Source organism: Gossypium hirsutum, chromosome A06 (genome assembly GCF_007990345.1).
Source record: "Gossypium hirsutum isolate 1008001.06 chromosome A06, Gossypium_hirsutum_v2.1, whole genome shotgun sequence".
Lineage (NCBI taxonomy): Eukaryota > Viridiplantae > Streptophyta > Magnoliopsida > Malvales > Malvaceae > Gossypium > Gossypium hirsutum.
The window spans coordinates 44,149,451-44,164,448 of NC_053429.1; positions in this window are offsets into that span (position 1 = coordinate 44,149,451).

A 14,998-nucleotide genomic window follows, 5' to 3' on the forward strand; every position below is an offset into this window, starting at 1 on the left:
ACTATATTTTAGTACTACATTTCACCCATAAACTGATGGTCAATCAGAGCAAGTTATTCAAATACTTGAGGATATGCTGAGATGTTGCATTCTTGAGTTTGAAGGTACATAGGAAAAATATTTTCCGTTGATTGAATTCACATATAACAATAGTTTTCAATCGAGTATTAAAATGGAACATTATGAAGCTTTATACAGTCAGAAATGTCGAACACCCTTGTACTGGAGTGAGCTTAGCGAAAATAAGATTCACAGGGTCAATCTAATTAGAGAAACAGAAGAAAAAGTTAAAGTGATTTGCAATAGTTTGAAAACAGTGTCAGATCATCAAAAATCATATGCAGACTTGAAACGGAAAGATATTGAATTTCAGATCGGGGATAAAGTGTTTTTAAAAGTATCTCTGTGGAAGAAAATACTTCGATCTGGTCGTAAAGGCAAATTGAGTCCGAGATTCATCGTGCTGTATGAGATTATCGAGCGAGTTGGACCAGTTGCATATCGGCTAGCATTTCCGTCTGAGTTAGAAAAGATTCATAATGTATTTCATGTATCAATGCTACGAAGATATAGATCTGATCCTTTGCATGATATCTCCCCGACAAAAGTTGAGATTCAGTCTGATTTATCGTATAGTGAAGAACCGATCTGAATTTTAGCTCGTGAGATCAAAGAGCTGAGAAATAAAAGAATAGCATTAGTGAAAGTATTATGGCATCCACACGGGGTAGAAGAAGCTACGTCAGAACCCGAGGATGCTATGAGTAAGCAATATCCAAACCTATTTATTGGTAAGATTTTTGGTGACGAAAATCCCTAAGGGGGGAAAGTTGTAATAGCCCGATTTTATCTAAATTGGAATAATAGTTTTGGGACCACAAATCTGAGGTCGTAAAATTATTTTAATATTAATTTTGGTGTTTACATCATGTGAATATATATGTGTGAAAATTTCGTGAGCTAATTTTATTGTTTAACAGCTTAATTTGAGAAAAAAGACATAATCGCGTAAAATGCAAAAGTTGCATTCTATATGTTAAAAGTGCTTAATTGCTATGGTTTATTAAATGGGAGGTCCTTATGATGTTATTATACCATTAATAGCTTGAGTGGACCATTATGGACATGTATTAGTTAATTTTCATGTTATTAATAAAGGTTAAAATAGTAAATTTGTTAATAAGTTAATATTAAATAAAACCAAAATCAAAATTATGTGTTATCATCATCATCTAGCCAAAAATACAAAGAAGAAAAGAAGCCAAATTAGGTTTTAAGCTTTAGCACTTGCAAGCTTGGTTTGGTAAGTGTTTCAGCTCAATTTTTTATGATTTTTACGTTTTTGTGATCGTTGCTTTGAGTACTAGCTAGCTCGTACCCTAATTTCTGAAATTGTTGATGATTTTGAAAGTTTCCATTGATGAATTCATGTGCTCTTGAATGTTTGATGATGAAAAATGAGTATTTTTTGATAGATTATCATGTTTTGTAAAGTGATTTTTAATGAAATTACATAAAAGGGACTAATTTGTGAAAAGTGTAAAATGTGTGGTTAAATGTGTGAAATATTAATAAATATGGGCTGTTATAGAGCCTATAGATATTCGGCTAGCTTGGGTTTAGTTGAAATTGTTGTAAATTGTGTTTTTACGAAATAGGGACTAAATTGAGAAAATATGAAATTATAGGGGTTAATGTGTAAAATGTCCCAACTTGTGTGTTTTGGATGAAATTGAATGAATTGAGCAATAAAAGAGTTAATTTTGAATTTATATAGATCAAGAACGAAAGAAATCGGACTTAGATTGAGGTAAATCGAAAGTTATTGAATAGTTGATTTGACTCCTCTATTCCGAATACGAGGTAAGTTCATATGCAAATAAATGTCTCAGAATTTAATTATATATGTTTCATTATCATTGAATTGCTATGAATGTTGAATGAGAAAATACGAGCAAGAATCGACGAAGTTACGATATCCAAAAGTCCCGTACAAACGTTATGAATAGTATAGGATGCGGATGTCATGACATTAGGTTACCGAGATGTGATTACATGTAAGACCATGTCTGGAATATTGGCATTGTATTGTGAATACGTGTAAGACCATGTCTGGGACATTGGCATCGTTATTTAATTTCGTGTAAGACCCTGTCTGGGACAGTGGCATTGATATGTGATTGCATGTAAGACCATATCTGGGATATGGCATTGTACGAGCTTTATGTGATTTCGAGTATCCTTAACGATTCTGAACGATTCAATAGGCAAAGTTAAGTTGAGAAAGAATATGTGATTGAGCTAAATGACTCAGGTACGTACGAGATTCATACGAGAATTGGAAAAAGAAATGGTTGATGAAATTATAGGTGAATTTGAATATGTATTCATTGAGAAAGGTTTGTGTATCTATATGTGTTTACGTGTATTTGGCCTATTGATGGAAATATTGTGATTCATGTGGTAGATTTATTTGTATATGGCTTACTATGCTTTTAAAACTTACTTTGTGTATTCTTTCCATGTTTTATAGATTATCGAAGCTAGCTCGGACATCGGGGATCATCGTGAACCACCATCACACTATCGACTACTTGTTGGTACTTTTGGAGCTTAGTATATACGGTATATGGCATGTATAGGTTAGTGTCATTTTGGTATGTTTTGAGTCATGATATTAACCTTGAGATTGGCTTGTAAATGTTAGTGTTAATGGCCATTTAAGTTGCCTTGAATTATGTGTTGGATAAGTAATATATGTGATGTATATAATGCCTTATATGTTAGCTTAATTTGGTATGTTTGCCATAGTTGTCATATAGCTAAATGATTGTTCATTTGGTTAGTTGTTAATACTTGAAAGATGAAAAGTTGTGGCTTGATTATAAGATGTTGTGATGGAATGTTTTGTGATATTAAAATAGGTGATAAAATGTGGAGATAAATACAATAGTTCATTTTGATATAATGTTTCAATATGATTTTGGTCCTGGTTTTGAGTATTGAAATGATTGTGAATAAGATGACATGTTTTGTGTACTAAATGGCATATTTTGGTTGCCTTTGAATGTATATAAATGTTGCAAGTTGATGTGGTTTAGTTGTGCTTGAGAAGGGTGGCAAATTGGATTTACAAATGGCTTATTTTTTCCATACGGCTGTGTGTCTCAGCCGTGTGTGACACACGGTCATGTTACACAACCATGTGTCCCCTGGGGTACCCTTTTGAATTAAGGTAGTATACCCTACAGTTTTGACATGGTCTAGACACACGGGCGTGTCTATTGGTTGGGTGAGGCACACAGGCTAGCACATGGGCGTGTGGTCGGCCGTGTGACCCAAGTCAGTAACCTCCCTAATTTTTCGACAGCCATGGTACACGGGCGTGTCTCCGGTCGTGTGCTACAAGTCAGTATGTATACCCTGTTTTCACACGACCTATGACACAGGCGTGTCTGGCGACTGTGTGAGGCACACGGCCTATTCACACGGGCGTGTGACCCTTATATGTTTGAAAATTTTATAAGTTTTTCAAGGTTTGCAAATGTTAACGGTTTAGTCCTGAACCACTTCTAAACATGTTTTAAGGTCTCGTAGAGCCTTATAAGAGACATTGTAAATGTTTTGAATGGATTTAGAGTATAAATGTATGTGAATGAGGTGTGTTGTTCAGTAATGCCTCGTAACCCTATACCGGTGATGGATACGGGTTAGGGGTGTTACAAATTTGATGCATTTTAATTGAATCAAATGTTATAATTTATGTGTGAATATTCTAGTGTTTGCAGTAGAATTCCGTAACTTAGGTCCAGCAACCAGGCCGAGTGAGGGGTGTTACATATTACCTTTCATGAAACGTGCTCTTCTTATTTTACACATATGCATCCTTTTTTTACACATACTTCCTTCCTTGTGCTAGCTTCTAATCCTAGCTCCTAAGAACCATATTCCTATATTTTCATACCTCTAATTAGAGTTATTTATCAATCATCATCTTCATACCCCCTAACATTCCTCCTTGTTTTGAATACACACGTGTTCCCCTACAAGGCTTGGTTTTCACCAGCCACGATTTGCAGTAGAGTGTCATACAGGAGCCAAAACATTTTATCATGTGTCTTCTTTTTTATCATTATACTGTCGCTTGTGAAATGATATGCAAATTTGTGTAAGTATACACGTCGATTCAAGTAATAAAGTGATGAGTGAGTATTGTTCCCGTGAGGATCAGACTGAGGCACAAAAGTTGTCAAGTTATTATAATCTAGCTAATGTTATGGAAAGACTGATGAATAAAATGCTATGGAAAACTAAGGTAACTATGTAGTGATAATTCAAAGGAATGATGATGTATGCGATAGATGAAATTGATGAGTAATTGGAAATGCTATGAAAAAAGTGAAAGTATAAATATAATGGCAATAACAAGAGTAATTATCCGAACAAAATGTAAACGAAGAAATAAATAACTAAATATGTTGTGGCAAAGTTACTACGAGAAAGAATAAGGATAGAGTGATGTTGGTTCAGAAGTTCGGGATGACCTAGAATCGACCTTGACTGTCATCGTATCTACTTTACTATACAGAAGAGTTCTAAAATGGCCTACCTCTGACGAGAGCAAAACCTCAAATTACCTTTCCTGTGTCTATAGGCTTTTTAGATTCTTGCCTGGGTTCCTTTAGTATGATCGTGACTCTATATCTAGAGTCGACGAAAAGTTTCTATTGACTACTTGCTCATTTCATTTAATTTTAATCCAACCATTCCAACCCTATCAGAATTAGAATCAATTTATAGAAGCCAACAGCCTTCTAAGTCTAGAGATCATTGCATTTTTATTAAGAAATAAGAAAAATCAAATGAAACAGTAAAGAAAATTAGATATATACGACATCCATAAAAATAGTTAAAGTTTCATCGAAAGTAATCCCAACCCTATGAGATTTAGCTCATGGGTTGGGAAATGACATTCCAAACCAAAAAATTATCCGACATTGTTTTCAACTACTTCAATTCAATCTTATGAAGGAACACTAATGGAAATAACAGAAGAACTTCGAGAAGTAGCTTTTGATTGCCTATTCCAAGCTTCGACAACACAACGTCTTATGATGGCTAAGAAGGACTGCCTTCGACTTCCTTTCCCTTGTGCAGCCAAATCCTTATTCACGCCTAAGTATCTCTCTCCCTTTTTCTCCTCCATTTTGTGAGGTCCCCTTCATTGGTTTTTATAGATAGACTAGGCTAAGGTCAGCCAACAACTCATGATTATCTTTTCCTCTTTTAGATGGATTTAACTGGTACAAGTTTGAAGTTGAATTTGAACTGGGACTACTGTGCAGAAAATGTTGACTTGGTCTTCCCAACATTGCCACGGCATCCGTGCTTGCAAATTGTCTGCACTTTGCCCAGACAAAACTTCACTCATTTATTTCCTCATTCCAAAACTTGTTCTTGCCACACAAAAACTCCACCACAAGTGATTAAAAGTGCCTAATTCCAACACAGTTCAAGTCCTAATGCAATATTAAAAATGCTAACTAAAATTTCCTAAAATGCAACAAAATGTACTTAAGTACAAGCAATTAGCTAGGTCTAAACGCATGAAATATATCTCATTTTCAAGATGTAACACCCTTTAGCCGTATCCAAAGCCGGGACAGGGTTCGAGGCGTTACTGGACTTAAACGTAACTAATCATACAAAATCGGGCCATAAAATTTTTGTTCAAAACAAATTTATTCATACATGTGCAAATTGTCCCTTATGTGGACCTATGAGGCCCAACACATACATCGGGGATGGTTCGGGACTAAACCAAGAACTTTGAAAATAATAGGAAGACTTAGAAAATTTTCTTACTTTGGAGAGTCACACGCCTGTATGGGTAGGTCGTGTGGCCACACATGCCCGTGTCCTCGGCCCGTGTAACTATCTGACTATGACGTCATCAACTAAATAAGGTCACACGGCCAAGTCACACGCTCGTGTGCTTAGGTCGTGTGGCGAATTAAATTCCAAAATTCAAGTGCAGACTTTACACGGCTTGGGCACACGCCCATGTCCTAAGGCCGTGTCCTTCACATGGCTGAGACACACGGCCATGTCTCTGCCCATGTGTTTACTACTGGGCAATCTGTTTTGCATTAGTAGGGTGCATGGGACACACGACCGGATCACACACCCATGGGGAAGACCGTGTGTCACACACGGCCGTGTCTCTGCCCATGTGTTTACTACTGGGAAATCTGTTTTGCATTATTAGGGTGCATGGGACACACGACCGGATCACACACCCATGGGGAAGACCGTGTGTCACACACGGCCAAGATACATGCCCGTGTGTCTAACCATGTGGACAATTTCTAGGCTATTTTCCAAGACAATTGCCACCCTTAAACACTGACATACTTATACTCAATGGCATGCAACATGGCACATTTGGCTACTCAAGCATTCACATTCATGGTTAAAATTATGACTTGGTAATAGCAATATATCACTTATTCAAACTATCATGCTTTCATATGGCATTCCACACCAATTTCATATTTGTCTATCATTTTTACTAATCTACTTTCAAGTTACCCACTTGCATCATCTTTATGACATACACATTAATCATATTTCATACACCAAACATATATGCCATCCATTACACTTATTAACCATAAGCAACCATAACCACATTAAAGCATAAGCACATTTGCATGCATGCACCAATAATTAGGGTTACAACCCAAATACTCAATATGAGCCACTTCTCATGGCCATATACAAAATAATCACAATACTTTCATGAGCCAACACATTTGGCTAATCAATATGACACATAACAAAAATACCAAGTCCCTATACATGCCATACTCAAAATGATGAGACTAGCTATACCAAATATTCAATTGATAGTGTGATCGAGTCTCCGACGTCTTTCAATCCCCGAGCTAGCTTGGCAACACTATAAGAAAGAGAAAGGAAAATGGGTAAGCATTAAAGCATAGTAAGTTCACTTGCAAATAAAATACAAGTTAAATAAGTATTAATTATACATTTAACATAATGAACATAATCTTGCATTTTATCAAATTTCTTAAACTTATTCTTCATATATATATTCATATTCTCACCACTAGTTCATAATATCTCATGACATTCTGATGAGTTCGATGTACATACCTGTGCCCAGTTGCACATATTAACTTACTTTCTCCTCTTCGATGTATTCATCATGATTAATCATTGAACTTCCTTTAGAACTACCCTTTGAACACTCGGAATACTATCAGATACAACGAAATCTCACACCTAAGTGCCTCAAATGTAGCCAATGCTACCTCATATCATATATCACATGTTGCTCGCTTTCGAGCTACTCACGGGTCTGCTCATATAGGCTGTCGGTTATCCGTAACACACGCCAGACTACCCAACCACCATTAGAATATACGATACCAGTACCTGAACGCCAAAACATGTGCCACATACATCATGAACTCAGGCCACAACTCAATGAGTTCAGATGTCACATATATCATGAACTAAGACCACAACTCAATGAGTTCAGATCACATAGTTCCTAGTGACATGTCACTTGTATCTTAAACTATTCCTAAGGTTCAAACGGGATTCTTTGATACCACATTTCTGTTGAACTTGCTCGTAACGTCAATTTCAATACTCATAGCACCAATCACATATTCTTGGGATAATCATAGTATAATTCATGATAAAATTTAGGCAATAAACACATGATACAACATCATATCAAATATGTAAGTAGTTGAAGTATGGTACATGTTGCATTATTTGCAAATGAACTTACCTCGGTACAAAATGATAGAAACGAGCCTAATCCTCGTAAACCTTGTTTTTTCCCTGATTAAAACCCGAATCACGTTTTCCTTTATCTATAATGCCAAATTTAACTTGTTCAATACACACATTGCTCATATCGACCCATAACACATACTTTGGCAAAATTACCTTCTTACCCCTAACTTTTCACTTATTTACACTTTAGTCCTTTGGCTCGTAATATGAAATGCATGAGTTTTCTTTGTTACCTAAGCCTAGCTGATTCATATTCTAACTCATATCAGCCCATATTTCACATTAAACCACATTTCTACTACCGATTTCTTCATCTTTTACAAATAAGTCCTTTTTAGGTGTTTTCACTAAAAATCACTTAGTAACAGATGTTTATCACACATCAACATTCATATTCCTCCATTAAACATTAAAATACAACCATGTCACACATGGGTCAAATTTCATACATGAACCCTAGCTCAAAATAATGGTAGAAATAGCTAGATCGGTTGATGACAGCTTCAAAAATGTAAAGAACATTAAAAACAAAACTAGGATGCACTTACTTTTGAGATTGAATGATGAACAAACCCCAGCTATGGTGACCCTTGGAATTTTGGCACAAGCAAGAAGAAGATGGACAAATTTTTATTTCTTTTTCCCTTTTTATTCTTTTATTTTCCAAATGACCAAAATGCCCTTAAGGTCATTCTTTTAAAATTTTCCTATTCATGCCCATTTTTGTTCAAAATTTTATAATTTGGTCAAATTGCTATTTAAGGACCTCTAATTAATAATGCAATGCAATTTCATGTTTGAAGCTTCTAGAATAAAAGTTTTACAACTTATTCAATTTAGTCCCTAAAGTCAAATTGGACATCTTAGGCATAGAATTTCTTTATGAAAATTTCACACAAGCATGCAATCATATCATGGATCATCAAATAATCATCAAATAATTATTTCTATTTTAGATTTGTGGTCTCAAAACCACTGTTCTAACTAGACCCTAATTCAAGATGTTACACAAGAGTTGTCACACCTAAACCTGAGCTGTTGCTTGTCCTCAAGCAAAATACACTTAAATGCTTGAATGCACCCATCTTGCCTTGGCAAAAATAACTTTCTTGTACTACCTAGTTATTCAAAAAAATAGTTTATACCTCTATTCTCAACAATCTTATTTTTTTTAAAACTGATTCAAACGTCAAATGTTTTTTCAGCAAAGGCAGTGCAAAAATTTCTCCCTAAAAACAAAATCTCCTAAGTACCCATGCATTCTCTCTTTCGTCCAATAGCAAATATCTTTTTTCTTACTTAGTTCATTCATTACCTAAACAAAAGTCACTTGCTTTAAACCCATATCAAAATATATTATTCACATTTTCATCTCTTTTATTTTTTTTCATAAAAAATATTATTATTATTAGTGGATTTATCATTTCACAAAATTCTTTGACTTGACAATCTCGATGGAGCATACAAAAAATTTTCGAGTACTCAATCATGTCACAATTTAAACCAAAAGTCACTCAAGAAGCTAAGGCTTTTAACTAAAAAGATGGATGGAGCATACAACTAACTTCTTAGCTACTCAGTCCTTTTTCCTACAGTGGAGTGCCCAAAAAGTTATACCATAGACTCTTACATAGGTCCTCCTTTCTAATCAACAACACGATTGTAACATCCTGATTTAGGGCCTAGTTAGAATAGTAGTTTCAGGACCACAAATTTGATGTTAAAATAATTATTTTATGATAAATATGAGGTTTAGGATATGAAAATAAGCATTTGTTAAAGTTTCATGAAGAAATTCTATGTGTAAGGTGTCCAATTAGAAATTAAGGACCAAATTGAATAAATTGCAAAACTTGGGTTTTAGAAGCAATTAGTATGAAATTGCTATGGATTATTAATTAGTGGTCCTTAAATAGTAATTTTCCTAATTTTTAAGGTTTTGGACAAAAATGGGCATGCATGGAAAATTTTGAAAGTTTAGTAATGAAGGGCATTTTGGTCATTTGGTTAATTAAAGAATAAAAAGGGAAAATAAGCCAAAATCATGTCATTTATCTTCTCCATGCTACTGAAATTTGCATGCTCTCCATAGCTAGGGTTTTCAACATTTCAAGCTCAATAGTAAGTGCTCTCTAGCCTCGTTTTTAATGCTCTTCGTATTTTTGAGATCCTCGCAACATGATCTCTCTATTTCCAACCATATTTCAAGCTAGGGCTCATGTTCAAAAATTTACCCATGCATGAGATGTTTGTGTTTTGATGATTTATGGAGGAATATGAGAGTTTAAAGGATAGTAAACAACTTTTACTAAGTAGTTTTTCATGGAAATGGCTTAAGAGACCATTTTGTAAAAGTTGTGAAAATAGGTAGAAAAATGTGAAATGAAAGAAAATACGGGCTACTATAAGCAAGAAAAATATTTGACTAGGCTTGGGTAACTTAGAAATTTCATGTATTTCATTATATGAGCCTTAGGACTAAATTTTAAAAGTGTGAAAGGTTAGGGGCAAATTGGTTATTTTGCCCGAGAGTGAGTTTTAAATCCTAAAATGAAAAATGTGATGTATTAATAGTCAAATTTTATTGATATAGACCTCGAGGAACCAATTCCAGAGGTCGATCGTGGAAAACGAAAGGTTTCAAAATAATTGAAATACGAAACCGAACCAATTACCAGGTAAGTTCGTGTAACCCGAAGTAAACTCTTAATACACTTAAACATGCGTGTTCTTGAATGTATGAAAATTTAGATATTCATGGCATGATAATTCATGAAATGTGCTTGTGTAAATGAAAGATGATAAATGTCCTAGTTAAAATAGAAAGGGAGATCCGATGGATAAATTATGGCTTACATGACATGAGATCCTGCATGTGTTGTAGAAAAGGATTTAGACCGGGTGGGTAATTCGATGATCTCAAAATAGAAAGGATTTAACCTGGACGGGTGTTCCTTGAGTGATCGAGCCTCTCGAAGAATATGGGTGCATTAAGGATTTAGCCCGAACGGGTAATCTGATTGAGGACTGAATTTAGCCTAGATTGGCAATTCAGATCTGAGCCTATGAGAGCAATTGTCATTGAGAAGGATTTAGCCTAGACTGGTAATCTTGCTGTAAGATATAAGGTTCATGGGGATGCGTACTCGAGATGATCACTTGTATGACTTGACAGTAATTGGGTTATCCATTGAGATTTCCGAGGAATTCAACAGGATTAACATGAGAAATAGAAATGGAAATATTGAATTGATGAGCTTATCTAAGACTAATGACATGATGTATTGCTATGAGACTAATTTGATGATTGAGTGTATGTGATAAGGAAACTATTTCATGCTTGTTGGAATTATTGCCTAAATATGGTTGTATGCTAATTAACCGGTAAGTTTACTTTCCAGTTATCCTGACTTACTAAGCATATAAATGCTTACCCCCTTCCCCTTTCCCTGTCTTACAGAGCTCGTGGACTCGTGAAGATTGGAAGACGGTTAGAGAATCAACACACTATTGACTTGTTCTGTGTTGGTATATAGATACTTTTATTTTGTTTAATGGCATGTGTAGGATTTTTGGTTATTTTGTTATATGTGTCATTTGGCTAGCCAATGTAAGGGCCTAAATGGTATACTTATTCCTTTGTATATAGCCATGAGATATAGCTCATATTGATGTAGGTTGTAAACCTACTAATGATTTATTTCTATGTTTAAATGTTTCATGAGATATGATGATGAGGCTTATCATGAATGGATGATTGAAATAGGACCTAATAATTTGATAGAGGACATAGCATATAATGATATATAGTTATAATATGACCTAAGTGTAAAATGTAAAATGTGCTATGTTAATCCCTAATACGAAAAGGAAATTCAGCATGTACTAAACCGATGGGATGAGGTTAACATACAATGAGTTATGTCAAGGTTGTTTAAGAGTATAATTAGGCCATGTTAGCTACCACTGAAGTCTTTAAGTGTGTATGGATGAAAGAGGGTGACCAAAGGCTTGGAAAATAGCCCTAAAAATGTCCACACGGGTAGACACACGGGCATGTACCTAGGCCGTGTGTGATACACAGTCAGCCCCATGGGCATGTTGCATGGCCTTGTATCCCCTACACTTAAAATTTTAGGTCAGTTTTTATGGTAGTAAATGGTAGAGACACGGCCGTGTGTCTCAACCGTATGGAGGACACGGCATAGTACACAAGTGTGTGCCTTGGCCGTGTGCCTCAAAATGAATGATGACATCACAAACAGAATGTCTGGGTTTTTGAACACGAGCGATGACATGGGCATGTCTAGGCCATGTGAGGGACACGGGCTTGTGCTTGGCTGTGTGAAAATCTCTGTAGGTTCGAAATGAAAAATAAATCTAAATAATTCAACAAGACTGGGACACACGGGCGTGTCCCTAAGCATACGGGCGTGTGCTTTGCCTCTACACGGTCGTGTGAGGCATAACCCTAGTAATTTTTTTCTAAAATTTTCTATAGTTCTCAGTTTAGTCCCGGATCGCTTTTAATGTATGTCTTGGACCTTGTAGGTCCATAGTCGGGACACTGTCATGTTATTTGGTTGGTTTTAAATTAGAATGAAATTCTATAACCCATATTTTCTGAAAGTGTCTGAGTATGTGTCTGGTAGCGCCTTGTACCTTGTCCCAGTTTCTAGTACGGGTAAAGAGTGTTACAACTATGGAGCAAACAAATTGATGCTGACCTACTTAGCAACTCTAAGCATTGGAGTGCATACTTATTTAAACAAAATGTCATGTTAATTTAACTAATGTTTGGTTGCAAAAATCCCTAACGACATTAAAAAGATACTGACTATATTTCGAAAAACCAAAAAAACACAAAGTATAGGACATCCTATTTTTAGAAATCAATTTCCAAGCAACATAGCCTAAGCTAACTTCACCTAATCCATTGTTACTTGTTCTAGGTATATCAAAAAGAATTTAAGCTCATCATTGAACATCATAAAGAAAAATTGTACTTCTTATAGACAAAGTAGTATTTCAATAATTATTATGCATGGAAAAATATCCTATATACCAAAATGAACATACAAAATGCAAACTAGATGCACAATTCACCCATAAACCTAAGGGATGCATTGTCCGAATTGCACGTAAAATCGTGAACAATATATAACAAGTATGAATATGCACACAAACGATAAGAAAAAAAATTATGCAATGCATGAGAGAAAAACAAAACTTAACCTCCTTGGACTGGAACATTGGCTCTTCATTCAATTCTTTCTCGTGGACTTGTTAGCACTGACTTTTTATCTCACCTTCTTTGTCGATCTCCGTTAGTTAATCGATCAGTTGATCAATTTCTTGATTCTGTGCAGTCATGGAGATGGGTGAAGATGTTGATTCAGGAGTTAAACCTTTTTCAATTACAGTAGCTAGTGGAGTAAATGGTAGGGACATTTTTTTCTTCATTTCCTTCTTCTACATCCTTCTCTAGATTGGTAGAGTTTGACCTTTCTAACTCCTCCTTAATAGCTTTTCCTTTATTTGTAGTAACTTCTTCAGTCATAGGGTCAATATTGGCCGCGGATGGAACTAGCTCTTTTCCACACTAATTAGACAAGAGCAAAGTAACTGGGAAAAAAGGAAATTCTGGCATGGGCCTCAATAATATTTTTTAGAGGGATCTTCTTAATGCCAAATCCCTATGTTTCACATACTACCAGTATTGAGTCTAGCGTTCGTTGCTTTGTTCTAACTCTTCCATCATTTGGTATTGTTGTAGCTCAAACAGTGATAACGTTTATTCTAACAGTTTTAGAGAAGTAAAGATTTCCTGGTCATGAGAAGTGAGAGATATTGCTGTGGGAATACATGTGGTAGGGGAAGCTTGACTGTGCTGGGATGCTGTGACAAACTCAGTTCCTCAAAGCTTGGCAAAAATTACTCACATCATCCTACACTTTTTGGGAGTAACGTCCTCTGCATCAACTAAAGGCACATTTGTTGTCTTACATAGGGCTACAATAAGAGAAGGAAAATTCAAACTCCTAGAATTATTATCAGCACTTGCATGAAAAGTATTCCTAGATACACCATATCTTTATTTCCTAATTCGAGTTAAACTCAATCTTTGACTTGCAAACCCCCAGTTTACAACTTACCTGGCAAGCACTAGCTCACCAAACAGACTAGAGAACCCTTTACCACATCATTTAGCGTACTGTGCTTCACCGAAACACTTGGCGAAATCCTTTTTAATACCTTTTTGGCGAACTCCCAATTCATAGAAGTATTGGCGAACCTCTAGTTCACCAAAACACTAATGGACCCTTTATTATGAAGCCAAAACTTCCAGGCCCAATCTTGGGATGTGAAAATACTCTAGAATGATATATTTTTATGTATTAATTACATATTTATTTTTAGTATGATCCTACAAATTTCAACTATTTATGGTTTTTTATCTAGAAGGGACTAAATTGAAGGAAAAAGGAAATTTTGGGGAAAAAGTGTGAATTTAAAGATAAATGGCAACATGCAAAGTAGGAAAGAAGTGGTGCCGAAGATGCAAAGTATGGGAGACTTGAGGGCAAAAGTGCAAAGAAGAGATTTTATAAACACAAGACTATTTAAATTTCAATTATATTAGGATAATTGTTAAAGATTATTATTTAGTTTTAGTTTTAGCTTTTATCTTTAATTATCTTTATTTATTTGTATTTATCTTTTAGAATTTAATTAGGAATAAACTAGGTTTTCTAGTACTATAAATAGAGGATAAAGTGACACAAATTTGACTCATCTTTTTCTGTAAACACTCTCTCTCCAAAAAGCTTAGCCTTTGCTACTTTCGTATTATTCAATAAAAATTCCATTTTCATTACGTTTGTTTCTTTTTCCCCAAAAAGCATGAGCCACTAAATTTATCTAACCAAAGGTTGTCGAAGTTCCCCAAAAAAAAGGTTCATGAGGCTTAGAATTCGTGCTTAGCCTTCTCAACGTGTATTCATCGTTTCTTCACATTACGGGGCTGACGTTTCCGTCCATGTCCCTTCAAAGGTGATCTTTTCAACTCGTGCAAAGAACAACTGATTTGTATGATTTGGGAAGGTTGCACAGTCAGTTCGTTAGCTTACTGCGTCAGTGGTTGTCGAGCCTAAGAGACAAAATG